The 26,916-nt window shown below is 39.2% G+C and overlaps 1 protein-coding gene across 5 annotated transcripts in view; it reads left to right on the top strand.

Annotated features, from left to right (window-relative positions):
• GRID1 (glutamate ionotropic receptor delta type subunit 1) overlaps window positions 1–26,916 on the top strand; it is an 834,382-nt gene that overhangs the window by 719,045 nt on the left and 88,421 nt on the right. The window lies entirely within an intron of this gene.

Raw genomic sequence — 26,916 nt, forward strand, 5'->3', positions numbered from 1 at the left:
AGTGTGACTTTCACTTCTAACATGTTCAATACTGTATTTATAAGGTGCTGATCATTTTGGTAACTAAATATTATGTTGGTATCTAAGTGTCTGAAATGTAATATCCCATAAAATGCAATCCCATTTACTTTAAATGAGATTGAGCCAATGTAGCTCAGAGGAAATATTACAACATTGACTAGACAAAAGCTTTCTTATTTTGTGTGCCCTTTATTTGAAAACAAAACACAACAGAAATCAGATATCATAATTAGAACTGGTTTGCAATTTTCTATCAGACTGATTTTTTTAATGGAAACTGCAGTTTTCACAAAATCAAAATTTTCTATGGGATTTGATTTTGCAAAAAAAATTGTAATTGAAATGAACCATATCATGTCAGGGCAGTTCTACCCAAATCAGAATATTTTACGTTTTGAACTGACATCAAATGTTTTATTTGAACCTTAAAAAAAAAAAACAACCACTGCATTTACCTATGACACATTGCCTTATGAGAATAGTAGTTCCAGCTCCAATTCTCACCTATGGGCCTCGTTCCCCGGAGGACTTCAGCTCCCACAACGCATTTTTTGTGTGGCGTAGCATCTGAATTATATGAATCTAGCTGCATTATGGGAAATGTAGTCTGGCCAAAGAGCCTGACCCACAGAGGAAAATGGGAACTGGATCTAAAACTTCCCAATGGACAAAAGAAAAATGCATGTTAATGCTCAAATGTTCAACAAATCAAAATGAAACGTTTCTATTTTGGCACTATTCCAAATCTTTAGTTTTCTTTGAAGAAATCTAATCAAAATGTATTGACATTTCTGAATCAATTTTTTTTTAGAATTTTCATTCTGCAGAAAAGATATTTCAACTCTTTTTCTCATTTCAGGACAAAAACAATTGTTGAAATTTTCCTCAGCTCTAATCATAATACCTATTTTGAAAATGTGTGGGGAGTTTAATATGTGGTTTTAGGTTAAAGGATCTGTTGTCTTGCTCTCTGAAAGTGGACATATTTAACAATTAAAGTAGATGTTTAAATAAATGAATTAGTTTTATGTCTTACAGTATCAATAAAGATTTTTTGGGGCATCAAAAATTGAAGCTATTAAGAATTCTTAATAAGTTTCTGCTTCAATTCAGGAGGCCCGATGCAGCATAGGTAACTCATTACCCCAGGAGGGTTCTAATTCAGAAGCATTTTACCAATGAACTGCTGTAACAAAGGAAAGCTATATTAAAGTGTGCATTAGGGATTTGGGTTATTATAAATTACATTTTTTGAAATCTCATTTAGAACTAGGAACTCAAATGATTTTGGAAGGCTCAGAGGATTAATTCTTCCTGAACAATAGAATGTCACTGATCACTCTGTAAAGTAATTATGCCAAATTTAATTATACTACAAGCACATTGTATGATAGTCATAGTGTGCCCAAAAGAGAGTTTGAAAAGGTGCCACACAAGTGTATGGACTAGCTTTGGGAGCACAATGGCAAATTACATATGTAACTGAGTACAACTTAATATCAGGCTTTGTTAATTAAGGGTTTGGGGTTATATAGGAATGGGGCTGGTTGGCACACTCTATGCTTTTCAATGTAATGAAACAAACCAACTCCCCTTCCTCCCCCCCCCATTAGTTTCTGGATGCTGATAAAATTTACTTTACTTATTTATTTTAAATGTAATGGGTTAGAAAAATTTGATGCTATTCGCATTAGCAATAGCCAAATTGTCACAAGGCCTACAAAACTATTCTTGCTGCCCCTGTAGGGGACATACATCTCCTGTTATCCAACTTATTCCCATCCTTGTGATGTCTCCCTGAATGTAACCCTAGGACTCATGCATTGTCATTTCTGGTTCTGCCCCTGCTTTTTATGTGATTGCTCTGTGTTCCTACTGGATGTTTGGAGCTGTGATTGGATTTAGCTGATCCTTTAATTACAAAATTAGGCACCTATCCTGCAAGCTGTTCCATCCCAGTGCCAGCCTGGAGCCCTACTGTAGTCAATGAGCACAGAGTTCTGCTTGCTTTGGACAGCTTTCAGGGCCACAGCCCTAGTGGATTAAAGTCCTCTAGTAATATATTTGCCAAAGCCAGTCAAACCTTAGAAGAGAGTTAAGGTGGGCAGTAGGGTTGCCAGCCCTCCAGGATTGGCCTGGAGTCTCCAGGAGTTAAAGATTAATCTTTTATTAAAGATTATGTCATGTGATTTTAATCTCCAGAAATACATCCAACCAAAATTGGCAACCCTAGTGTGCAGCAAGACCTTGGTGGGTAGGAGGGAGGGAGAAATAGTTGTGAGATACAGGTGGATAAAATTACTGCATTAAGGAAAAAACACTGCAGATTGGGAAAGCTGTCCAAAAGGTACTTTATTGGAAAGACATATAGCAGTGACAGCAGTCTGAAATGTATAAGGTGTTTATGCCAGTGCTATATGAGGACAAAAAAGTAGTGGTGAAACTAACAAGAGAAAGAGTATGGATTCCAGGAGAAACAAGGCAGGTTCACCGGCAATGAGAGCTGTGTGACCATGTTTCTCATCCAGAACTTAGAATATTTTCAAAAAGCAATAAAAATGGTAAGAGCCAAATTCAGAGCTGGTGTAAATGGTGCAGGAGTGAATTATATCCACTTACATCAGGTTTGACTATGGTCTTACATCAAAAATGGAAAAGTTGAACAAAATAAATTTATGAGGTGTATTAAAGCCATCTAACCTAATGTGCCTGCTTTACCCTGTTTTATTTTTAACTATTTCACCTTTCTTTTCTATTTTTAGCTTCTCTAGAAACAAATTGAGGCATTTTCTGAACTCATTGATACTGTTTGATCTATTTTCTTACCCAAGTCACTTATTCCGTAAGGGACAAATCATGACACCACCTTCATGGCTGTGAAAAGATCTTCTTTATGGCACAATTGGTTCTACTGCACAAGGTTGGAACGTCATGCTAGGACCCCAGCCAGCTGGCATGCAGCTGGTGCGTGCCATAGATTCCAGCTTCATGGAAGCTGCACCCGTCCTATATAAAGGGTTTGAGAACAGATGGGGACAAGGTCTGTGACTCTGTGGGTATCTGGATCCACTGACCACTCTTCCTGCAAAGGTGCACCAGTTGCAGAGGCTGCTAAAGTCCTGAGCTATAATAGCATGTATATATGTATATAGCAGCTCTGTGACTGCTTTTAACTATCTATCCTGTTCTTCTTCCATGTCCCCAGAATTGATTCGATAACTGCAAACCCTTGAGCTGCTTAAAGCTAGAACTGGTCAGGAAAAAAAGAGAATTTTTTTTTTACTTTTGTCAAAAAACAAAGACTGAAAATTTTTGGCCAAAAAACTGCCTAATTGGGGGAGGGCAGTTTTCTGATTATTTTTTTTAATGAACAGGAAATGAACAAAACAAAAGTCAAAACCAAATTTTCTGTACAATTGGAAAATTTTCAGCCAGCCTTCCTTAAAATAAACACCATATAAATAAAAGGAAGAAGAGAAACATGTCCTTCATCTTCCCCTACATGAAGGGACTTGAGTTTTCTAGACAGCATTTGCAACTTTAGTAGAGAATACCTTTAAAAGTACTCCCTTTTGTGAAACATGGAACTCTTTTCTGATATTTCTTTAGGTTCCTCTAAATTAAAACAAAAGTTCTACAGATTTTAAATTTCATTCCATAATTAATCTTTAGAATATTTCAGACAAACACTATATAGTAAAACTTAAAAAAAAGTCATTCTACAATGCCTTACCTTAATTCCAAACTGTTTGTCTGTCATTTTGTTTGATATCATATTATGAATGTACGTATAAAACATATTTGTGGATTGTTCTGTTTAGTGTCATAGTTGATCTGATTTTCAGATTATAAAGTAAATACATAGTATAGGTTGGTTTATGTTTTCAGAAGGAATGAGTGTATAGTCACATTGTAATTATTTTCTTATCAGAGGTATGATATGATTGAACTTTGATATTATAACAATTATCACATTTTACAATAAATGAGATAATTGGAAGGCCAAAGTTAGGTTTGTGGGTTGCATTGTGATCAGTTTTTGATTAATACATTCAGGGCGACAGTACTAGAGAAGTAAAATTGTGTGTGTTAGAGAAGATATTAGCTTTGGTGCGGTGTGGGTGGTTTGATGATAGAAGAAATCTTAACAGTACTTAACTCTAAGTAGCAAAGTATTTGTATGGAGGAATATACCCACTTTCTCTCTTCAAAATAATTGTATACATGTGGTTTCAGAGCAGCTTCAATAACACTGACTGTGTGGTGCAGACTGAAAGCCAAGTTTACTAAGCCTGATGTATATAAATCACATGACAGCAGAATTATGCAGGCTAACAGCAAACTCTTGCTTCTTGAACTGTCTAATACCCCCCCCCACCCCAAGTAATTTGGCACCAGTTCAGTCTTGACAAAATCCAACCTAAATAAATAAATAAAAGAGTAAAGAAAACCATGTTAAATAGCCATGAAGACAAGCTCAGAAAAGTATATCAAAGTCTGAAGGAATAATTTCTTTTTCTCATTCTGTGAGCTTGCTTTAAGACAGAACTGTCTCCAGAGTTACTGTGAGGTTTAAAGGATGGAATGGAATTAAAAATTAACAATATCTTGCCAATGCTAATTGCAAGTGATTCTTTATGTATATCACAAAAGCAGTATGTTCCCTAGAGTAGAGATGAGAATATTCCATTTTATATGACAGCCCTGGCTGAACATAAAAAGGGGTATATTTTTAACAGAAATACTTTTAACTCATTCAGTGTTGAGCTTAGATGCTGAATGTTGTCACTCAGCAGGGTGAGCACAATCTTTTTCTGTTGGAAGAGCTGTCTGTGTTGTAAGCAGAGTCTGAATGAGCTCTCCCCTGACACCCAGTTATAAGCTGTGGAAGAGGACTTCAGGAGCTGATCTTGTTTGCATGGGCACACCCCTCCTGCCTAGGTGTTCAGCATGATGGGATTGTGATGGGTTGGATCACAGAAACCCCCTTGGGTTGCCAACTGATGTGCCAAGACTACTTCTACCCCTGTTTTCCCTGCCAGGTTGGGATTCCAGCACCCTGTCTTGTTGAGCCAGACACACCCATCTGCTCCAACACAGACCCAGTGTCTGAACCATGTGCCCCAAAGTAGCAGACTTAATTGAAAGCAACTTAAGAAGTGTTCCTGTCTTTAATGCTCAGATGCTCAACTCCCAATGGGGTCCAAACCCTAAATAAATCCATTTTACCCTGTATAAAGGTTATACAGGGTAAACTCATAAATTGTTCACCCTCTATAACGCAGAGAGACATGCACAGCGGTTTGACACCCCCCCCCCAGTATTAACACATACTCTGGGTTAATTAATAAGTAAAAAGTGATTTTATTAAATACAGAAAGTAGGATTTAAGTGGTTCCAAGTAGTAAGAGACAGAACAAAGTGAATTACCAAGCAAAATAAAATAGACCACGCAAGTCTATGTCTAATACAGTAAGAACTCTGAATACAGATAAAAACCTCTGCCTTAGAGGAATTCCAGTAAGCTTCCTTTTACAGACTAGACTCTTCCAGTCTGGGTCCAGCAATCACTCACACCCCCTGTAGTTACTGTCCTTTGTTCCAGTTTCTTTCAGGTATCCTTGGGGGTGGAGAGGCTATCTCCTTAGCCAGCTGAAGACCAAAGGGAGGGGTCTCCCACGGGCTTATATAGATTTTCTCTTGGGGGTGGAGACCCCCTCGTCTCTCCTATGCAAAGTCCAGCACCAAGATGGAGTTTTTGAGACACCTGTCCATACATGACTCAGAACTTATAGGTGGAAGCCATGGTTCACATGCTTCCTTGAACGTCCTCAGGTAGACTTCTTATGTGGATTGGAGCCTTACAAGATTCATTGTCCTTTAAGTATTTCTTGATTGGGCACCTAATTTGCACATTCCTTTCTCAAGAAGCTGACCAAATGCTCTACGAAGGCTGCTTAGAAATCAAACCAGTATTCGTAACTTTGAGTACAAAAATGATACATGCATACAAATAGGATTAATAGATTCAGTAGATCATAACCTTTACATAAATATGTTACAGGGCATATGTAGCATAAAACATATTCCAGTTACGTCATATAAGCATATTTCCATGGGGCACCATCACAGGGATGTTTGCCCAAATTATCACTTTTGGCTGATGTGGGATCCCCAGTCTCTTTGTTACTGGGGAAGGAGTATAAAGTGTTGTTACCCTTGTTGTGTGAATCAAGGGCAGCAGAACTATAGTTGTCATATCCTGATTGAGGGACTCACCCTCAACTAAATGGCACTCACTAGGAAGGGGACATGGGTACCAAAGCCCAGTGAGTTGAGAACGGGTGGGGACAGGTACTTGTACCTGGTGGTGAGGGCCCTGCCTACGGGCCCCAGGTACCGTTTGACCCTTCCTTTCTCCACTGTGTAATAACAGAGCTAATTTAGACTCAATTGAGAGTCGTGTTGCACACCGCAGAGCTGAAATCACTGGTACGTAGATCTAAGTGTTAGATTTGCTTTGAGACAGTGTTTCTGATGAAAGAGACTTTCCACCATGTACCAGCAATGAGTCTCCCCACTAACAGCTGTAACCACTGAGAGCTGTGTTAAGTGGTGGGATCTGAAGACATCTCGGCAGATTGGTGAGTATCTGGCAGGGCAGGCAGCAGAGAGGCATCGAGATCGGCCAGCAAGGTGACTGATATAGAGGTGTGGTGGTTGGCAAGCAGGGTGGCAGTGCATCTGGTGAAGAGGAGTGGTGAGCAAATGCCTGGACAGCAGTGCAAGTAAAGTGCCTTCTTCTCCTGCTCCCTTCCGCACCCCGAACCCAGGGTGGGAGGTGAACTCTGCAGATGCACCTCTGGACTCTGGGTCTGCACTGACCAAGAACAATAACTGTGAGTGGGGTGCAGAGAAGGGACTTTGAGTTAAAGGGACTTTGAGTTGCTGGATTTAAGAACCTGTCTGAAGAGGACACAGCCCAACTTACTTGGGGGTGGATATTTGCTCATGGTTTATGTTTTTTAACCCTGTTTGTGGTGTTTTCCCAAATTAATGCCAGGTTACTTCCCTCCTTTTTTTAAAAGTTTCTTTTCTACACTAAGACTCTGTGCTTGCGAGAGAGGAAGTATTGCCTCTTAGAGGTGCCCAAGGAGTGATATGTAATTGTCCCAGGTTACTGGGTGGGGGCTTGAGCCGGTTTTGTGTTGTGTTGTTGAAGAGGAAACCCTAGATATTGAACCCAGCCCTTGTTGCTGCCAATTCCAATGGACAGAAGAGTCACGCTAAAAAGGAGCATTTATTGGAATGCCACATTATTTTTTGTCCCACGTCAGAATGCAAGCTAGATCTTTCGAAGTTTTTGTGAAAAAGTGAGAGGCCTACCACAGTACAGCCAACAGCATGATGGTTAGGGCATTCGTGCAAGATATGGGAGACCTAGTTTGAAATCCTCCCTTTGGCTGGTGTGAAGCAGGGGTGTCTCCAGTGACCCAGGTCAGCACTCTAGCCACTGGGCTTTAGAGTCTGTCTTACTCTCACTCTTTCTGTCTTTCCTGTTGGTGCTGTACCACTGTATAAATAAATTTTCAGAGGGCCAGAGAGAGATTATACCCCGATTGTTAGGGCACTCACTTAGGTTGTCGGAGACCCAGATTCAGCTTCACCTGTTTCAGAGCAGGGACTTGAACCTAGATCTCCCTGTCATACTAGTAACCAACAATTCATTCGCAGTTCAAGGTCAATGGACAGCCAGCAGAGGACAATGACTTTCAATCATTGGTGCCTGCACTATGCCTGGCTCAAACAAATAAGGCATTAGCGGGGGGAGGAGAAGATAAGCAACTGTAAGGACTAAGAATTGTGAGTTTCCTTTAGTTCATACCCCTCATGAGTTATCTCTGAGGTCTGCAAGTAAAGGGTTGGAGCATACAAGGAAGCCTTGGTGTTCCTTCACACTTAACATTCTGGCAGGAAAGCAGCATAAGATGATGCTGACAGGCTAAAAAGTGCTGCAAATGCTGCAAATTCCCTTTAGCTTCGAGGAGAGACAATGTCATACCTAAGAACCATCCAGCCATGACCTTGCCAGTCTTATTCATGGGAATTGGCAGAGTTGAGAGATATTATGTGGAGCCAGTGCTGTCTGCTTTGCGTTCCCTGACCCGTTTTACATGTATATGGAGAAAACAAGAAAAAAAGAAGTCTAGGAAAAATCTCCAAACAACATGATGCATGTTTCCTTTATTTCTTCCAGTGAGTGCAGTTTCTCCCTGCAAGCAGTGTTGGATAATTCTACATATCATTCTGCATACACTAGGCAAGCAGTTCTTTTTCACTTTCTTAGTGTAAGTCTCTTATCAAAATGCAGTGAGTTTCTGTTTGGCAAGTGGTGTTTGCTCTCCTTTTTCCTTGCTCAACTGTACAGATTTTAATTCTGAAATGCATCATTAAAAAGAATAATGGGGAGACTCCCCTGAGCTTCCTTTAAATAAAGGTTTTACAGAGCATCTGTGAATCTTCCAAAGCCAAAGTTTCCTGGGACTGATTTTGACCATTATTTATAATGTCTTTACAGCTCACCACTGGGGATGTGGAGTTCCAAAGGGGCTTTTTATTGGCTTCTTTCCCTCACCCCCTTTTTTAAAAAAAATCACAATTAAATTGCTAACTAGCTGCTTTGCTGAATAACTGGCATCCCCTAGGAGACTTTTTCAGGTCCTCTGAAAACTTGTAAAATCAGCTTTGCTAACCTAAGACAGCCTCTCATACTCTTGGTTATTTGTTACAAGGAAAACCTTAATTGGTGTCTGCATTTATCATGTGTCTGAGTCACTTCTTGTATGCCAGTTGGAGGAAGAATTGAAGTTCTTGATAACTTAGGAAGAGGATAGGGATGACAAACAAAAACTACCTTCATGGCCACATGCAAAACAAACAAGTTTTTAACCGGGTAGTGTGTGGCACTGGGAACACTGTTCTTCTTACTGTGTCTTCAGAACTCACTTCGATATCATGGTTTTGGGATGTCCCTCTCATTTAATGGTGTTTGATTAGGAGAGTTGGCCAAAAAGTAATTTGATATAAAAGTTTTCCATCAAAAAATGCAGTTTTGTCCAATAAAAATGTTTTCCAGGAACATGTCAATTTTGACAGTTTTTTCACTGAAAGGTGTATAAATGAATAATTCAGACTTTTTCATTTCATTTTAGTAATGTTGAAATGTTGTATTTGAACTTTCATATGATTACAATAATTTTAATAAGGTAATATCTATATAAATACTGTATTTGATATTATCTTTATATTTATATTTATGTAATATTTTATAATGTTGACATTAAAATGTTTTTATATTATGAAAATGACATGACCCAACATTATTAAAAAGAAGTGTTTGATGTTTCTGAACTGCAATTTTCAGAACTTCTGAGAAAAATTTAAAAATTTAAACTTTTCATTCTGATTTGGAGCAAAAACTAATTTCAAATTGTTGGAATTTCCCGTGGGATGGAAATTCCAGTTTCTGAACTGCTGTGTGGATTAGTTTCTACTGAGTGGATAACTTTTAAAAGAATGTGCATATTGACTGAGTCTGGTAAGTCTTCTCAGTAGTATATTAGACATTACCCCTTAGGAACAGCATCAGACGGGAGAGAGAGAGAGGAGTTTTTTGTCAAAGATCTGTGGTTTACGTTTGATTCTGGAAGTGCTGTGATTCTCCATTCCAAATTCTGCCCTAGCTCTGTATTGGGAAGGCTGGGGATATTGGCAGTTGCCAATTTAACTTAAAATTGGAGTCTACCCTTACTGAGGTACTCAGTTAACTTATTCAGGATTTGGAGGTTAGATACTCGGTGATAGCTGAGGAGGTCCGTAGAACTGAATGGTGCTGATTTAAATATTGACTGTAATATGGTGTGCTTTAGGTGGATGGTGACTGATTTCTTCAAAGGAGGTTTTAACATCAATTTGTATCTGTTCCAGATGCTTATTCTGTGCTCATTTACTAGCCACAAAGGGCAAGGACTGTGTTTGCAGGATTTGCTACTGTGCATTTGTTGTGTGAACAGGCCATATGTAGAGGGAAGGTGTTGTGTCTGGTTAGAGATGTCTTGAATGGTGCTTTCTTGTAGATGACTTAGAAGTAGTCTTATCTTTATTTGCAGTGGCGGGTGCTAGGCTCTGGATTTTGGAAGAGGGCACCAGGCTGACAAAGCAGTTCACAGTCCAGAATAGTTTGTGTTATGATTTAGCAGCTGCTTTGGCAGAAAAGAACTGGGATCTCTGCTTCCTCCGTGGGTGGCCACTATCTCGGCTCACTAACTTTTTATGCCTGAACAGTGGTGCTGGAACTAGAGGAGCAAGGAATGCTGCTGCACCCCCTGGCTTGAAGTAGTAATAATGAACACTGAATACATGGTTTCCATCATCAGCACCCCCACTATAAAAATTGTTCCAGCACCCTGTGCCTGAATCTATCTGTGTCTGTCTGTGTGTTCTGCACTGCTGTCTGAGTTTCCTTCCTTGCTCATCAAGGAAATACCATATTTTATCATGGCTGTCCCCTTAAGACTGAATAGGTGGGGACAGTCTGAGTTTACCTTAAAATCTCCCAAGATGGAGCAATTCTCTGAAACACTGAAACAAACAGGTCAACCTATGTTACTGTATTTCACTAAAAGGAGATCACTGATATTCTTGAATTGGCAAGTCTGTTTCTCATAAGAAAGAATACTGGATTGTTCTTTAAATATACAAACAGCTAGATAATAATCACCATAGCAACTGAAGAATGTCAAGTGAAAGTTATTCAAAAAAGATTTAATGAATGTATGATGTTCCTTTTCTCCTCAGATAATTTGCAATAAATCTGCACAGTGTTGCTGTATCCATATCTCTCAAGTACTCCCTTGTTTGAAGGGGCATTACTCATTTTAGTCCCAATGTTCCAAACAGCTTTGGTGTGTCCTCACTTTTATTGCTGAAAATTGTTTACATCAGAAATGGGAAATCATGAAACTGCAACTGCAGAGGGAGTTATTTACACTAAAGGAATGAATCCTGCGGCACTTCATTTCCTGCCTGAATTTATTTATTTATTAATTGATTGATTGTCCTGCATTTTGGGCCTTTGTCACATATTGTGTCCTGCAATTGGTCCTCAGCAGTTTGAAGGATATGGTTGTTATCCTAGTTTATTGGGAGGTCCTTAAATCCAAGCACCAAGGCATGATATTGAAATCCATGAATGAGCTTTAGTGATCATGTCTGCTCGCTGAGGTGTTCACGTAACACTTACTAACTTCTCAGAATCCTGTCCCAACATGCTGATGTGCCATCCTCACAAAGGTTCTTGCAGAGCAGTGTTAACTCAAGTTTAGTTAACCTAAACCTGAGACTGTGTTTCAAAGCCATGGTCGGGATTCTGCAGGGGATGTTGCCAAGACATTACAAATACATTTTAAGAATAACTCTGTTAACTAAGAATAGCCAATTATTATACTCCACTTACAGTTCTATATTAAAAATATTTAAGATACCAAATAGCCAAGCTTAGTCAGTTTATTAGTCAAAGACAAAGCAGTACAATACAAAAAGGAGGCATACATATAGTACTTCTGAGACGCAGTTATAAAAGGTGTGCTTTGAAAATATGCAGTGAAAACTACGTAGATTTATAGCACAGTTGTTTATAAGTTAGAGTGCAATATGTATTTCACCCACCTGTCTCAACAGTACAGAAAAATAAGTAGTGTACCTTCCTTACCTTTGTCTTGGATACCACATTCCAGGTAACAGTGGGACATTAATGCACTCCCTAACAATACTAGGGCACACCATTCATGCATCTTGCTTCTGACAGGTTTTGTATGTGTCTGTCCAAGGACGGAATTCAACTGTGCAAAGTGTGATGGGATATACGTTAGCATGAGTGAACAAGAGTTTACTGCATTCTGGGAAAGGCATAATATAACTCACAGTGACACAATTTAACACAACTACCCAGCATTCATATATGATTTAATGTGTACAATATTAATTACATGCATGTTATACATATTGATTTGATTTAGAGCATATTGATATGCCATGCACATAACAAATATGTATTGGCTAACAACTCACAATGTGTTTTATCCACCAAATACAGCACTATATCTACAGCACCTTTGTGTAGTTTCCCAGCTTCTTGGCTGTCTGTTTTCAGCTGCCCTTCTTACCTTGTTCCTGAGTCCCAACCTGTCTGCCTTTCCCTTTACTTAATGCATCAGTATCCAAAACACCTGTGTGGATACTGTCTACATTACTCATGTGACTTTACCTTCTGCTAAATTTCCTGCTTCCAATTACTTCACTGAATTGACCAGAGGAAAATGTAGTTTAATATGGCTGGAGTTTGCTAGCTAGTTTGCTATGTTGCTTATTGGTGGAAATGGAGAGAGGTCTGTAATATTTCTTGGTCATATTGGGTGGGATCCATAAAGAGAATTAGGCATTGCAACAGTTAAGCATCATAATGCCTAACTTTTAGAAAATTCCAGAAACAATAATGCAACCCACAAAGCCTGAGTTAGGTGCATAGGCTCCCTATACAATGAATGGGGAGAGACAGCCATCAGAAAATTCGATCCACAAAAACCAGCATGTTAGGCAGGAAGCTGCCTAAGCCAACCAAGGGGAGATGCTGATGAGAAGAGTCTGCTAAGTCCCCTTCCCTTGGACAATGGTGCCTATCTCTGCGTAGTGATCCTCAGCAGAAACCTACCATCTGGAGTCAGGCGGCTTAGACACCTAGGGTGTTTCTTGAGAGAACGGGGTAGGCACTTGCCTTGTTTCACGCACAAAACAGCCAAAGGAAGAGGAGGAGGTCTGGGTCGGTGCCCACCTTATAACTTTTATCCTAGTGGTTAGAGCACTTACCTGGGTTGTAGAAGAACCAGGTATAGTTCCCCGCTCTGGTAGAGGGGGAGAAGGATTAGAAGAAGGATCTCCCACCTCTCAGCCGAGTGCTCTAACCACTGAGCTGTGCGATATTCTGAGGTGATGGTATTCCCTCTGTCTCTCCTGTTGAAACTGTTCCACTGCATATAAACAATGAAGTGGTTGGAGCGGGGGACTGGCCCCAGGTGGGTACCTCAACCACTGGACTACAGAATCGTTCTCACATGCATATTTGCTTTCTCCTTGGCCCAACGACTGTTCAGCTATGGAGAAATTCTGAAACAGGAGAGATGGAGGGAGCCCCACATCAGTATATCCCATAACCCAGTGATTATTGCACTCACCGGAGGGAGGGGAGACCTCTCTTCAAATCCTTTCTCCCCCTCTGTCAGAGAGGAGGGAATTGAACTTGGCTCTCCCACATCCCAGCCAAGTGCTCGAACTTTTGGGTTACAAGGTGAGCGGGCAGCAGCAGCAGCTCCTCCAAATGCATTTTGAATGGAACCTGATCCAGTGACTGGTCTCTGAGTACACCTACTGGATTGGGTGCCACCTGTGACATAGGTGGCCTGAATGCCTATCTTTCCTGGTTTGTGAAACTCTCTGGGGTTAGGCAGGAGATAGGTGTCTGGATGCCTAGATGGGGCCAGCAGCGTATATGCCTAGAGACTGAAATGTAGGCATCTAAGGAACTTTTACTGTTAAAACTTAAGCACCAAGTGAGCTTAGGCACCTACAGGGTGTGGCAGGAGTTTTGTGGATCACAGTGGAGCTAGTTTTAGCACCTAAACCTGAAACTTAGGTGCCAAAGTCTGGGGTTTAGGGATCTTTGGGAATCTAGGCCATTGGATACACTGCTTTGTTATTGTAAGGTTGCTCGTAAGTTCAGGACTGCTGGCATTTTTTAAAAGGCTAAAAAAAGCATTAAATATACCTTGGAAAAAACACAGTCAAAGAAAGACAAAAACTTTGAAAAGAAAAATAAGAAAAAACTGTAATTAAAATTCACATCACTCAAGGTTGCCGGCATGACTAGGAAGAGTAATAGAGGCAGCCAAAGTATGTTGTTATGGACACTGCAAATGCTTTAATAGTGTTGGAATCATGAAATTATAACACTAACTGTAGATATAGCAAATTTGTACATCCAGTTCTAATTAGCTTTGTGTGTAGGCTGATGGTAATTGGCTTGCAAAACTCACTATATGTATACAACAAAACCAAAGGGAGAAAATATATCTTGAAAAGCTGTTTTTAAATTGTTTTTCTTGTAAATTAAAACCATTAAATGCATATCATTATGCAGATGAACATTCATGTGTTTTTAATAGTATGGTCTATGTTTAATTTGTTTCTTGGAGAGCTAATTACCCATTAAAGAATGATCCTGACTTCCTTTGTATTATTTTCTATGTTGAAAAGAGCCCCCAAAACCTAAATGTAGCTGTGATCAGTCCCATAGGCAGCAAAACTTGAAAGGGGAATGCCAAAAATGGGAGAAAAGTACTTAAAAATTAAAAATGCATTTGTAACCTTAACACAAGATTTCCAACTTTGTGCAGATATGGGTCTATCTTCCACTACTTGCAACATTAGAAAAAGGGACTGAAGGGTTCTTTTTTTCCTTTTTCTTTAGGTGCTTATGTCCCATTAATTGGGATCAAGGAGAGAATGTATTGGTAATGAATGAACTTCAGAAGACCATAAGTTGAGTGAAATCATGGTCCAATTGAAATCAATGGGAATTTTGCCACTGACTTCTATAAGATCAGGAATTTACTCCTGAGTTTTCCTGAAGTTTATCTGATATAAATATCTCAGACATCCCAGTTTACCCCCTCCCACTGATAACTTTCCAACAGTCCAATCTCTCTGTCTCTTTTTCAAGCTGACCACACTTTGGCCCATATGTTTATTCTGCAACTAGAGACGGGGAAAGAGTGCGGGTTAAATAGTACATCATTATTAAGGTCAGATTTTTATTTTTTTTAAAACTTGAGGTTGCGGTTCACCCTTTGCTCCTGTTGGGGTTAGAAATCTATTTTTTATCAGTCTGCCATCAGTCAGGGAGTTACATAACTCTCTTTTGGGCTGACTACTAGACAGGATGATATGAAACATCCCACTAATCAATGAGGGAGATGGGTATCATTCATATATGGGCCAAATAAGATTTAGAATATCTTCCCAGAAAAATGTTCATTTTGTATTTTCTTCAGCTCTGGGCCTTGCACACAGGGAAATGGACTTTAGTCATCCTGTAGCAAATAGTTTGGGTGAAAACTCCAATTGTCCCTTCATGTTATGAATCCAGCAAATATGTAAGATGCCACTGCTCAGTTATCCTTCAACCCAAGTCTCCAATCTGGTGGCAGAATGGACTGTCCAGTGAACCACGCAACTTAAAAGTCCAGCTATGGACAGAGAAGAAAAGAACTTCTTGCATATATAGCAGAATGAGAACTGCCAGAAACGGCAGATGTTTTGGCATAACCAGTTACAATTATTTGATTAATTGCATCAGTACAGAGTTTCTATGTGAAGAATTCGGGATAGATACCAAATATTTAGTATTTTATAGCTACAGCCCCCTTCTCCCTTTTCCTCTTTAGCATAGGGGATTATAATTGGGACATCATGATTGGAAGGTGCTCAGATACTAGGGTCATGAGGGTGATGTGAAAATCTATAGAGAGTAGAAATTGTGGGGGTTTTTTTTTTGGTTAGTTTCAACTTTTTCAAATGAATTTCCTATTCATCACAAAATAGCCTCCCCATTTCACTTCTTCACAGATAACAGAATAGTTCTGCTGTCAGAAGCTAGTTGCTCCCTGCCCTCTCACTTAGGTAGCTATATAAAAAGTCCATCCGTGTGAAATGGGTTTTTTTCATTATAATCCACTGGTAGTTAGCAATGGCAGATGCAGTAGATGTTGTTTTGTCCACAAACAGCAACTCTGGTGCACATCTGCCTTCCCTCTCCTGGTTTGATAGCAGCATGCAGAATTTTCAGAATTCATTTTGACTCCAAGCACCTGTCATATGTAGATTGGACAACAATTTGTTTGTCTTAAAATCCTATGCAATTGTGAAAGGAGCTAGGACAGCTATTTTGGTTCCCAAATGGTTAATGTACTTTCAAGAGGCAATTTTGAATTGTTTCTCAGTCAACCTCCTAGTGCCTTCACTAATACATTTTCCACTTGGCTTGGTCCAATTATTATTATTCTTTATCATTTTTAAACTTAATGTACAGAAGGGTGGCTGGCCATAAACACTGGTAGTCAGCAATACCATGCAGAGATCTGGGTTTGATTCCCAGAACCTCTGTACCTGATCTGGTAGTCTCTCTCAGGTGTTTGGAAGCAGAATGCTCAAGCTCAGGAAGTGAGGTTGGTGGGCAGAGTATACCTTTTGTTATGTCACAGCAACCCTACTAGCTAATTAAGCAGCACTGTTGTTCCATTGTATGATGTTGTTCACTCTTAAGTGGATGAGATGGATGGAAGGTGTGAAGAGCACAAAAAGGGGGACTCTTCTATTTTTACATTACAAACACATGCTGGAACTAGTAAGGAAGAAAAACATTTAATTTATTTTGCATGTTGATTTCCATACCTTTGATTTACTCTATTATGGAAATAGTATACAAATCTCTTGTGGCAATGCAATAGTTGCCAATATTATACACAAAAGCCACTAAAGCAAAATGTGTTTTTTCATACTGTTTTCCTCACTGTTATGATTGCTTTATTAAATACTGTATCTTACTCAGTACCTACGTTGCCACGGCAGCCCATGTCCCCCACTAATTTCCTCTGTTTCATCGTCATTAGCATGTTGCTGTCACTGTTTCTACAAAGAGTAGTATTAATTGAGGCAATTTATTCTATCAGAGGTGGAGATGGCATATTTATACATTTATAGCACTAAAATTAACGGGCTACATTTACCTTGTCACTTCTGCTTGGTTACTCTTTCTATTTAGTGTGTATTTGGTTCCCCTTATAACATTTTGCTCAAGCTTTGGTCAAAGCATTGGGATGAATGTGTTTCTTCATTATTCAAAGCAGCTGCAGGATCATTAATAGTTACTGCTTTTGGGTTGCTTTTGTTTCTGTGTTGCAGTATCCGATCATCCTGCTTCAACTATCTGGTCATGGTGATGTTTCATTTTGCCTATCGTGTAGAACAACAATGGATCTGCCACCCCACTGGAAGCATGGGAGCATACAATTAATAATCAACATGTAGATCCCTGAATGTGTAACACAGGTGGGCTGACCCATCCACAATACACAGCTGAAGATATATCTGTGACTGGACAGTGTCAAAGAATGGATTATGTTGTCCCTTGTGATATATATCAGTTACAGGAAATATAAACAGCCACTGGCTTAGGCTTATGTGTATTCTGTGTGTGACGTACCAATCACAAATATTGTAAGCAGCCTCTAGAGCTCACTGTACAGGGCTGTCATGGCTTCCTCTGATATAAGTATACTACCAATTATACTACTCGTTTTATATCACAGAGCTCTCTTTACTATTCAAAAGGCAACAAGGCATTTTACTAAATTTAGTTTTGGTTAATGATTTCATCTGACAACTACTGCATCTGGCTTCGTAACGTTTTACTCCTCTGCAATAACGAACCACAAATATAGTAGGGCTAGGTTCTGTTCTCTGTCACACAAAGGTAAATCCAGATTGACTACATTGACTTCAGTGATTTTACACCAGCATAACAGAGAACATAATGTGGTCCAGTGCTTTTAAAGAGGCTTCTGGAGAATCTCAAAAAATTAGAGTTAAAAACCCCTATTAGAACACCAGACCTTCCCCAGGACAATGGTGATTGTGTCTTATAATATGTTTTCTAATGACATTTCTATTATTTTTTTTAAATGGGAGCACCATTCCATACTCTAAATGATTTTACTGTCAAAGAGATTTTTCTAATACTAATCCACAAATTGTCTTTATTTAGTTTCATTCCTTTACACCAGATTTTAGCTGTTTGCACCACCCTAAAACATTTCTCTCCATCCTTGGTGTTCACAACCTACAAATATACTGCTTTGCGCTATGATCCATTCTGATCCCACAATGAAGCTGCACTGGGCTGGATCAGTACTTGAATGAAAGATCTCCTAGGAATATCTATGTGATGGCGATTCAGTGGGTGGTACTCTTCTCTCTGTGCCCATATTGAACCAACTCCCTTGCATGGTTTGTGGGCCTGATGTTGCTAGAAGTGTTGTCTTTCAGATGAGATGTAGAATCTAAGTCCTGCCATTTGCTGTATGCTTTTCAAAAGAATAGGGGGTTATATCTATGTTTCCTGACCAAATTCCAACTCAAGTAATTACATTTTACCTATTTAAATCTCTCCTTCATCTTCACTTGCATATGATATCCTTCTTTACTTCCTGTCTTAGACTCTTATCTGGCAAACATTTATGCACACCCTTAACTTTACAGCTGAGTAATCCTATAGTCTTCAGTAGTACTAGTCGTGTGTTTAAATGAAGAACATACAAAATGTTTGCAGGATCAAGACCTTAAACTGTTGCTGTACATTGTTACATGTCCCATCCCACAAAGTTTGCATTTCAGCACTGCTGAATTGATCTTTCTATGTCCTTTTCTTATCTCAAAGTCTGCAGCGAGGCTTAATGAGTTTTTTTGTTTTTTGCAAACTGCACATGTTTTGGATCCTCATAAGAAAGACGTTATATAGATTCAAAGTAGTAATAGTCATTATTATTTTATGGTACATATAAATTTCCTGCATGTCTTCGGGTATGTCTACACTGCAGCTGTAATTTTCGCTTGGGTAGTTGTACGTATGCTAGCTTTGATTGAGTTAGCATGCTAACAATAACTGTGTAGCTAGGAGACGAAAAGGAGTACTTGTGGCACCTTAGAGACTAACAAATTTATTTGAGCATAAGCTTTCATGAGCTACAGCTCACTTCATCGGATGCACTCAGTGGAGTCAGCTGTAGCTCACGAAAGCTCATGCTCAAATAAATTTGTTAGTCTCTAAGGTGCCACAAGTCCTCCTTTTCTTTTTGCGAATACAGACTAACATGGCTGCTACTCTGAAACCTGTGTAGCCATGGCAGTGCAGGCAGCATGATGAGCTTAGCTGCCCAGCTGCATAGCTAGGGTGTCAGATAAGCCCAGGAAGCTGCGTCTACGCTGCTATTTTTAACATTCTAGTTTCATCATAGCTAGCGCATGTACATCTACGTGAGCTGGAAATTATACCTCCAGCTTCAGTGTAGCCATACTGTTAGTTGTTCTTAGCCTAGCTTTACCTGTTTAGTTCCTTTAATCATTTTGGATAAGCCAGTTCCATCAGCCCTCTAATAATTTTTTTTGGTCTCCTTTGAACTCTGTCCAATATTTCTTACCTCTTCCTGCTATTGATTTTCCCAGAACTAAACACAATATTTTCAGTGTGGCCTCACCACAGTTACTTATAGAGAGGGACTGTCTCCCGGGCAATTTGCCATGTGCAGCCTCTACTTATGCAGCCCAAAATCACATTGGCAATATTGCAACCATATCACATTGCAAACTCTTCACTCATTTTCTGTCCAGTTTCACTCCAATACATCTCTTTGACATTTGTTACCAGGTTTCTCTTTCCACTTGCATATATGTGTGTTAGATTCTTTTTCCCCAGAGGTATTAGCTTGTATTTCTCCAAGACAAATTATTTCATGCCCATATTTCTAACTGCTCCTTCTCTCTTCATATTTCTTTTCTATCCTCACTCGTGTTTGCAATACCTTGTAATTTGGTGATATCGGCACATTTTAGTAGTGTGCTATTTCTTCCCTGTTCCAAATATTTAATAATGCTGTTAAATAAGACTAGACCTGAACACTGACCCCTGAAGCATCCACTAGAGACCTCCTTTCAGCTTGATACATCACTCTTGATTGTTCCCCTTGACTGTGGTTCATCAGGTAGTTTGTAAGCCATGTGGTATTGCCTTTCCCCAGGAAATTAATTCAAATGGTGCGAGGTAAGATTTCAGGAGACACTGACTGAAGTACAATACTTACATTTAGATACTGGTATTGTATGCCATCTTCTTTCCTGTTAGCTACTAATTTTGCAATTCTATCAAAAAAAGCAATCAAGTTTGTCTAGAATGATTTGTTCATTATAAAGTTATACTGCTTAATGCTCATGCTTCAGTTATTCTCCAGAAATGTTTTATTATCATTTATATAGCACCATAAATTTGCACAGTACTTTAAAACAGAATAAGCGACATTCTTTCCCCTGAAGAATTCATACTCTAAGGGCCCATTTACACTGCAATAACACTGCTAGCACACATCATTCTCTTGGACAAGAACATAGTGCTCTCTCTCAGATAGGTTACAGAATTGTGGCAGGGAACCAAGCATTAGCATGGCAGTTCCTGTACAGTACTCCCTTCCTTAGTCCTCGATTTTTCCCTGCAGAAGTTGCTCTGCAAGAGCAACTCACTGCCTCTAAAGGGCTTACTTGGAAAAGATATGGCAGCCAGAATCAGCAAAAGACCACTGGAGTGGCAGAGAACACATACATGATTTCTCTTCCCTGCTCTGAGGATTTACTGAATGGCTGAGCAATTTTTTTGCAGGCCCCTTGCCATGCCAAGTGGACTGTCTTTTGGATCAACAAAACTGGAACAAAGTTTTCCTCCATGGGATTCAGTGGCCTGCATATCCCACATTCATTGCAACAGGGACTGTAACCTGGGTTTCTCAGATGAGTGCCCTAATCACTGGGCTATGGGGTACTCTGGATGAATTGCTCACCGGAAAGGTGGGAGCTGAAGTTTCTGGGATCAGTTTCCTGCTCCACATCAGGCAGAATGAGAAGCTGAAGGTGGGATCGCCCGCATCTTGCAAGAGTGCTCTGACCATTGAACTGGGCTATCTTTTGTGAAGAAGGGACGACCTGTCTTTGGCCCCGACTCCAGAAGAGCGTTCACTGATGTGAATCCCAAGCAGAGAGTGGTGCCTCCTGTTAGGTGACTGACACTCTCTGAGGAGTGGGGCTTAGATCATACCCCTATCCTTAGCATTTTGTCTTGGCTAATTTAAATAGCTCCTTCTCAGCTTGCATCCTTTTGTGAGTCCCATTCTTAGGCTCCCAGTGCTCCCCACGCTTTGTAGAGGGAGCCTGGACATCTAGGTCAGGGTTGTGAATTCCATTAGGTGGCTGAGAGCCTAAAAGCTAGGCCTTGCAATGCAGAGTCTAAATCCCATGGATGGACCTAACCCTGCATGCTTACCTTTAGGTGCCTAAATATCTTAGAAAATCCAGCTCTTAGAGTTTGTAGCATGAGTCTCCACAGTTTGAACTAAAGAGCTAGGGTCTGTAGCTGGCATCTGTAACAGACTCATACCTTTTGTGGATTGGGTGCATAGAGAGGATGCACAGTATATGCTGACCAGTGGGCTATATATCTGTTCCGTCCTATGTTGAATTCATATATCTCACAGTGAATGAAACTAACCATCACTATTATTGTCATGTTCTTAATTAGCTTTTCTCTATTTGAATCACATGACTTCTCTTCTGATTGAGTTTTCTGCTTTCTGGATCATAAAATTGTCCTTCATGTAGTCTAAGAACTGCTTTGAGGTGTTCTTTTCTGTTTGCCTGGGCAGTGAGAGTCCCCTATTAGTATGGTTTCTTACTGCTCAAGCACCTCAGGAGCTGATCCAGGAATTCTTGGTTCTTGCTGTCTTCCAGTCCTATTAATCAGTGGCAGAGGTGCACTGTGTTTCTCCTTTACTTCATTTCTGATGGAATTCTCAACCAAATTATCCCAGTCCCAAACTTGCCATTGTCAGATTTTACCTCACAGAGGCTTTTGACCATATAATGCCCACCTTCTATCTCTCCTTTCCTTGTTACAGTATCTGTCTTAAACTGATTATACCCATTCATTGAATACTGACATTCCAATTATGTGAATGTTCAGAAACAGGCTACGTCTTTAACACAAAAGTATTGTAAAATGAAATCAGTATATAATAATATTTAAAAGTAAATCTGTTGCAACATGAGCAGGTGGTGTTACACAGTAACACTATTTGGGATGAGCTCACTTGTCAAGTCGTATCTAGTATCCTGTCTCTGACAATGACCAGTACCAGATGTTTGGGAGGAAGACACAAGAAACCTCCCAAATGATCTGTTTAACTTGACTGTACAATAAATGACTAGCAATGTTAACCAGAGTGGTCCAACATGTAATTAAATTAATTTAGCACAAGAAGATTTTTAAAAAATTCTGATATCTACTCCTTTGCCATAAAATACAAAAATGTATTGTATTGGAATTGCAATGGGCCTAGGAGTCCATTTCAGATAACTTTAATCAGGTTGACTGAGGATAGGATGCCCCAGTTTATCTGTCTCCATGCTTGGACTGAGCTTCCACATTTCTAGGAAACATAGTTTGCATTGAACTAGAGGTCCATGTCTCATGCTCTGAGAAATGACTGCCTGACACACATTCCTCTCTTTTGCTTTCTTCCTAGTGCTAAAAGTCCAAGAAGGTCTTTATGCTACAAAGAAGTTCCCAAGCAAGGTTTTGCTATTTCTTGGCGGGATTGAAGATCTATATTTTTGGTTAATGCAGGCCCCTTCAAGCAATTAATGTGCTTCTGCTAAAAATGATAATGTTTTATTTGCTAAGGGACCGCATTTTCTTTGAAAAGTAGATCGTGTTAGGTGATGTCATATCTAATAGGAGAGTAAGATGATAGTGGCACAGATTATTTTGACAGTAACTACTGTAGCCTAAACTTAAATAATACAGATGTGGGTGGGCTTAGTTACTGATTTGGTATAAATATAAATATTCACTTTTTATGTCACTTTTAATTTTTCAGCTATATTTGCTTGATAGGTGAAAGGGACAATTTTCATCTTTTAGTAGAAAAGATAAAATACATATTTTTCCACTTATATCTGTTAATTTAAGTATCTAGTACATTGAAATGTAACTGATTATTATAGACATTTATTTCTACATGCACTTGATTACATGAGGTTTATTAAATGTTTACTGTCTAATTGTCAGTAGAATGTCTGCATTTTTTCACTGAAATGGCTGTGGATTTAATTATAAATGGCTTACTGAACATAGCTGTACAATTTATATCAAAGTACTGCTCTTAAAGAAAATGCATTTGCAATGGCAGTTGATGCATAAGCAAATGGTTATAAAAGCATATTGCTAGTTATGGATAATATATGTCGTTGCTACTATATGCTGTCTATCATATAAGACATAATTTACTTATAACCTATGTACAATCCATGCAAACATTACTTACATGACTTAACATTATTATTATGAGCAGTCTCATTGGCTGAGATTCTGTTCTTACTCAACAATTTTACATCAATGTAACTCCATTGACTTCAGTGGTGTTATTTCAGATCTCCTCTGGTGTGAAAGCACAATTAGACCTACTAACTTGAATGGGACCAATTACATGAGTAAGGCTGTGAGAGATCAGGAACTATATTAACATAGGTTTCAGAGTAGCAGCCGTGTTAGTCTGTATCCATAAAAAGAAAAGGAGTACTTGTGGCACTTTAGAGACTAACAAATTTATTAGAGCATAAGCTTTTGTGAGTTACAGCTCACTTCGTCGAATGCACACATAGGAAAATATAGTGGGGAGATTTTATATACACAGAGAACATGAAACAGTGGGTGTTACCATACAAACTGTAATGAGAGTGATCAGGTAAGGTGAGCTCACCTTTCCTGATCACTCTTGTTACAGTCTGTATGGTAACACCCATTGTTTCGTGTTCTCTGTGTATATAAAATCTCCCCACTATATTTTCCACTGTATGCATCCGATGAAGTGAGCTGAAGCTCACAAAAGCTTATGCTCTAATAAATTTGTTTGTCTCTAAGGGGCCACAAGTACTTCTTTTCTTTTTATATTAACATAGGGTCCCGTCTGGCCCATCTTTTGTGTGTGTGTATCTCCCATTGGCAACTAGCAGGATCTGGCTCCTTATTTATTGATGGAAGCACATGGAGTCCAAGCACACAACATGTCAGTGCCTCCTGTGAGGTCCTGAGCAATTTGATCTCCCAGTCAGGAGAAGTAGAAGGCGCTCAGCGCATTGCAGGGCCTTTTAGCAGCTTATAGGATCAAACCCTTTACAATGTATCATTAACAGTTCATTAACCAACTAGTAACAGTGTTTCATTGTTGTATATGCTGTATGTGCATGACCATGTTCTGCATGTATGTGCTGTAAAATACAATTACGCTTGTTAGTTTCTTGCCAAGATTTTCTCAGCTAAACACAACTACTATCTGAGAAATATCAGCACCATGCCTTGTGCCAGAATTTCCAGATAAATGATAATTTCATCAGGATTTTGTAGCTCGTTCTCCAGGTTAGGCTTCAGTGATGATTGACCACCTGTTTTATGAAGGGAATGTAGGATTTGTCTGTAATATGGCTATGCCCAATATAAGCCTTAATCAGACAGACAGCCTAGATAGAAGGCTTTAAGCCAAAAGCTTTATTAAAGACACAACCAGGAAACCCAAACCCTGAAATTCAATAACTTGAGAATCAAGAATACCCTGGATTGCTTCAGCAAATATATTTTCCAGAGACCAGTGGTTTATGAAATTTATTCTATGAGTGGCTGATCCTCTGAGCAGTTGTTTGTCATAATCAGATTTAGAAGCCATATATCTCCTATCAATTGATGATTGTGTTGTAACCTCTGGCTTCAGATTCCTGGTAGAAGTACAGCACATTTCTACAAAGAATGAAAACTGTAACTGTCTTATCAAATAGCAGCAGCACTCATTTTGTTTAACAGTGCTGGAAATTAGTTTTTCAGGGACTGATCTTGACAGGTCAGCTGTCAAGAACTGGTGTATATAAGCGTAAATTCATTGATCCTATAAACAAAATTCTGTCTACAAGAACAAGTGGAAGTCAAAATTGACACACTTATGAACAAATGAAATGGTCTGAAGCTCAAGGATTCAGAGGAAGAATCCCTTTTGGTAAATTCCTTTTCCTTATGTTCCATTTATCAACCTTATCTGCATCATTTACTTTTTATAGACTGCAAAGTTTACCTCTGCATACAAAACAGTGTGCAGTTGAGGCTGAAATGAAATAGGGAGAAACCATAAAAATATCTTAGGCATATTCCCCTCCTCCCTGAACCTCATCCTATTTAATATATGAGAAGACAGTTTCTCCCCTTTTCCCTTTTAAACTCAAGCAAAAGAAATAAATCCTTATTTATGCTGGCATATTTTTCAGCTCCTCTCTGAGAGCTCCCAGCCTTGGTGAGGAATGTATTTAGATGATATTCAAATGATTCATATCTTAGTCTTCAGATAAAGGCTATTTTTAAAGGTGGGGAAGAGAAAAAGGGTGGGAGAAGGAATTGTTTGCTAAGACATTGAAAGACGAGATGGTGAGTAATACAAGGTTGTGTTTTGCTTCCTAGTTTTGAATAAATATCCAGATTCTCAACTGGTGCAAATTGGACTTGCTCCTTTTCAGTCAATTAAGTTATGCTGATTTATATTTGTTGGGGATCTGGCTGGCTTTGTTAAATAACAACAACAACAACAACAAACAAATAGGAAAAATCCTTATTTAGATTTATTTTGAGAGCAAATATATGACATTAAATTTAAAATTAAACGTTCCTGTTAAATTCCACTAGCCATAGCTGTAGGTGTTCATAGGAGACCATCCTAGTGGAATTACTACTGCACCGAGTGGGTGATATTTCCAAAATGACATATCAGTGGGAGAGTATTCAAGTTTGGGTCATTGTAGCTTTTGACACCACCTATACCTCCCACCTCTTAGCAATCACAGATGTGTTAAGAGAGATGTAGCCTAATTCCTGACTTTCCTATACTGTACCCAGTTTTCATAGGTACGTGAATCTTGTTGTGACAGCTACAATAACTCTAGTGCCCATTTCATTCATATGACCAACCAATCATCAAACTAAGATGGATCTGTGAGATTATTTTTTTTTGCACTCACTATATCCAAAGCCCTGGCTGAGGATTTGTTATGTGGTCCCCAATTATTTGTTGTGTTCTTGTCCAACTTTTGGGGGTGAATGGTAAAATTAAAGTAACAGAAGTAAGTCTAGTAGAACTCTTAACCAGAGACATTATCAGAAAAATACATTCCCGCTCAGAAAAGCTTTGACTCTTTACATTAAGGATACCCAACTGGAAGAAGCCACATTTTAAAGTTCTATGGCCTATGTTTAATTTCTGAGGGGTATGCCTACAGCTAGCAGCATATATACCGGCCTACATATCTCTAAGTGCAGGGCTGATGACAAACACAAGAGATTTGACCTCAATATCACTTATTTCCGTCCAAGAACAAAACAATTTAATGGATTCCATTCTAAGGTAAAAGGAGCAGCCTGCTACTGACTAAGGAGAGAGTATTCACTGTGAAAAAATCCAATAGGTCTTTTGAGGCTGACTACCATATTAGACTTCTTGTCAGAAAATGCAGTACAATTTAGTTTGATGTGCTGTATCATATTTAATTGAAAACTAATGCATTTAGATATACTGACAAACATTGCATCAATAAATATTGCAGGGCTGGGGTTAAGCAGGGTGCATACACAAGGTTTATAGCTTATTTTAAAGCTTAGGAGATGTTTGATCTTCAGCAACCATGGCATTTGAGAGAAATGGATGTGATTGTTTTATTAGTGAGAAGTGAGATACTTATTGGTCAGATACAGGGTTGTGCACCAGAGAAAGGAACTGGCATTTGATGAGCGGTGGGGAATGGGTTGAAATATAGGCAGAGAATGAGAACACAGAGGGAGCGGTGGTGAGACCACAGGTAATCTTGATGGTGATGAGG

The sequence above is a fragment of the Lepidochelys kempii genome, chromosome 7 (genome assembly GCF_965140285.1).
Source record: "Lepidochelys kempii isolate rLepKem1 chromosome 7, rLepKem1.hap1, whole genome shotgun sequence".
Classification (NCBI taxonomy): domain Eukaryota; kingdom Metazoa; phylum Chordata; order Testudines; family Cheloniidae; genus Lepidochelys; species Lepidochelys kempii.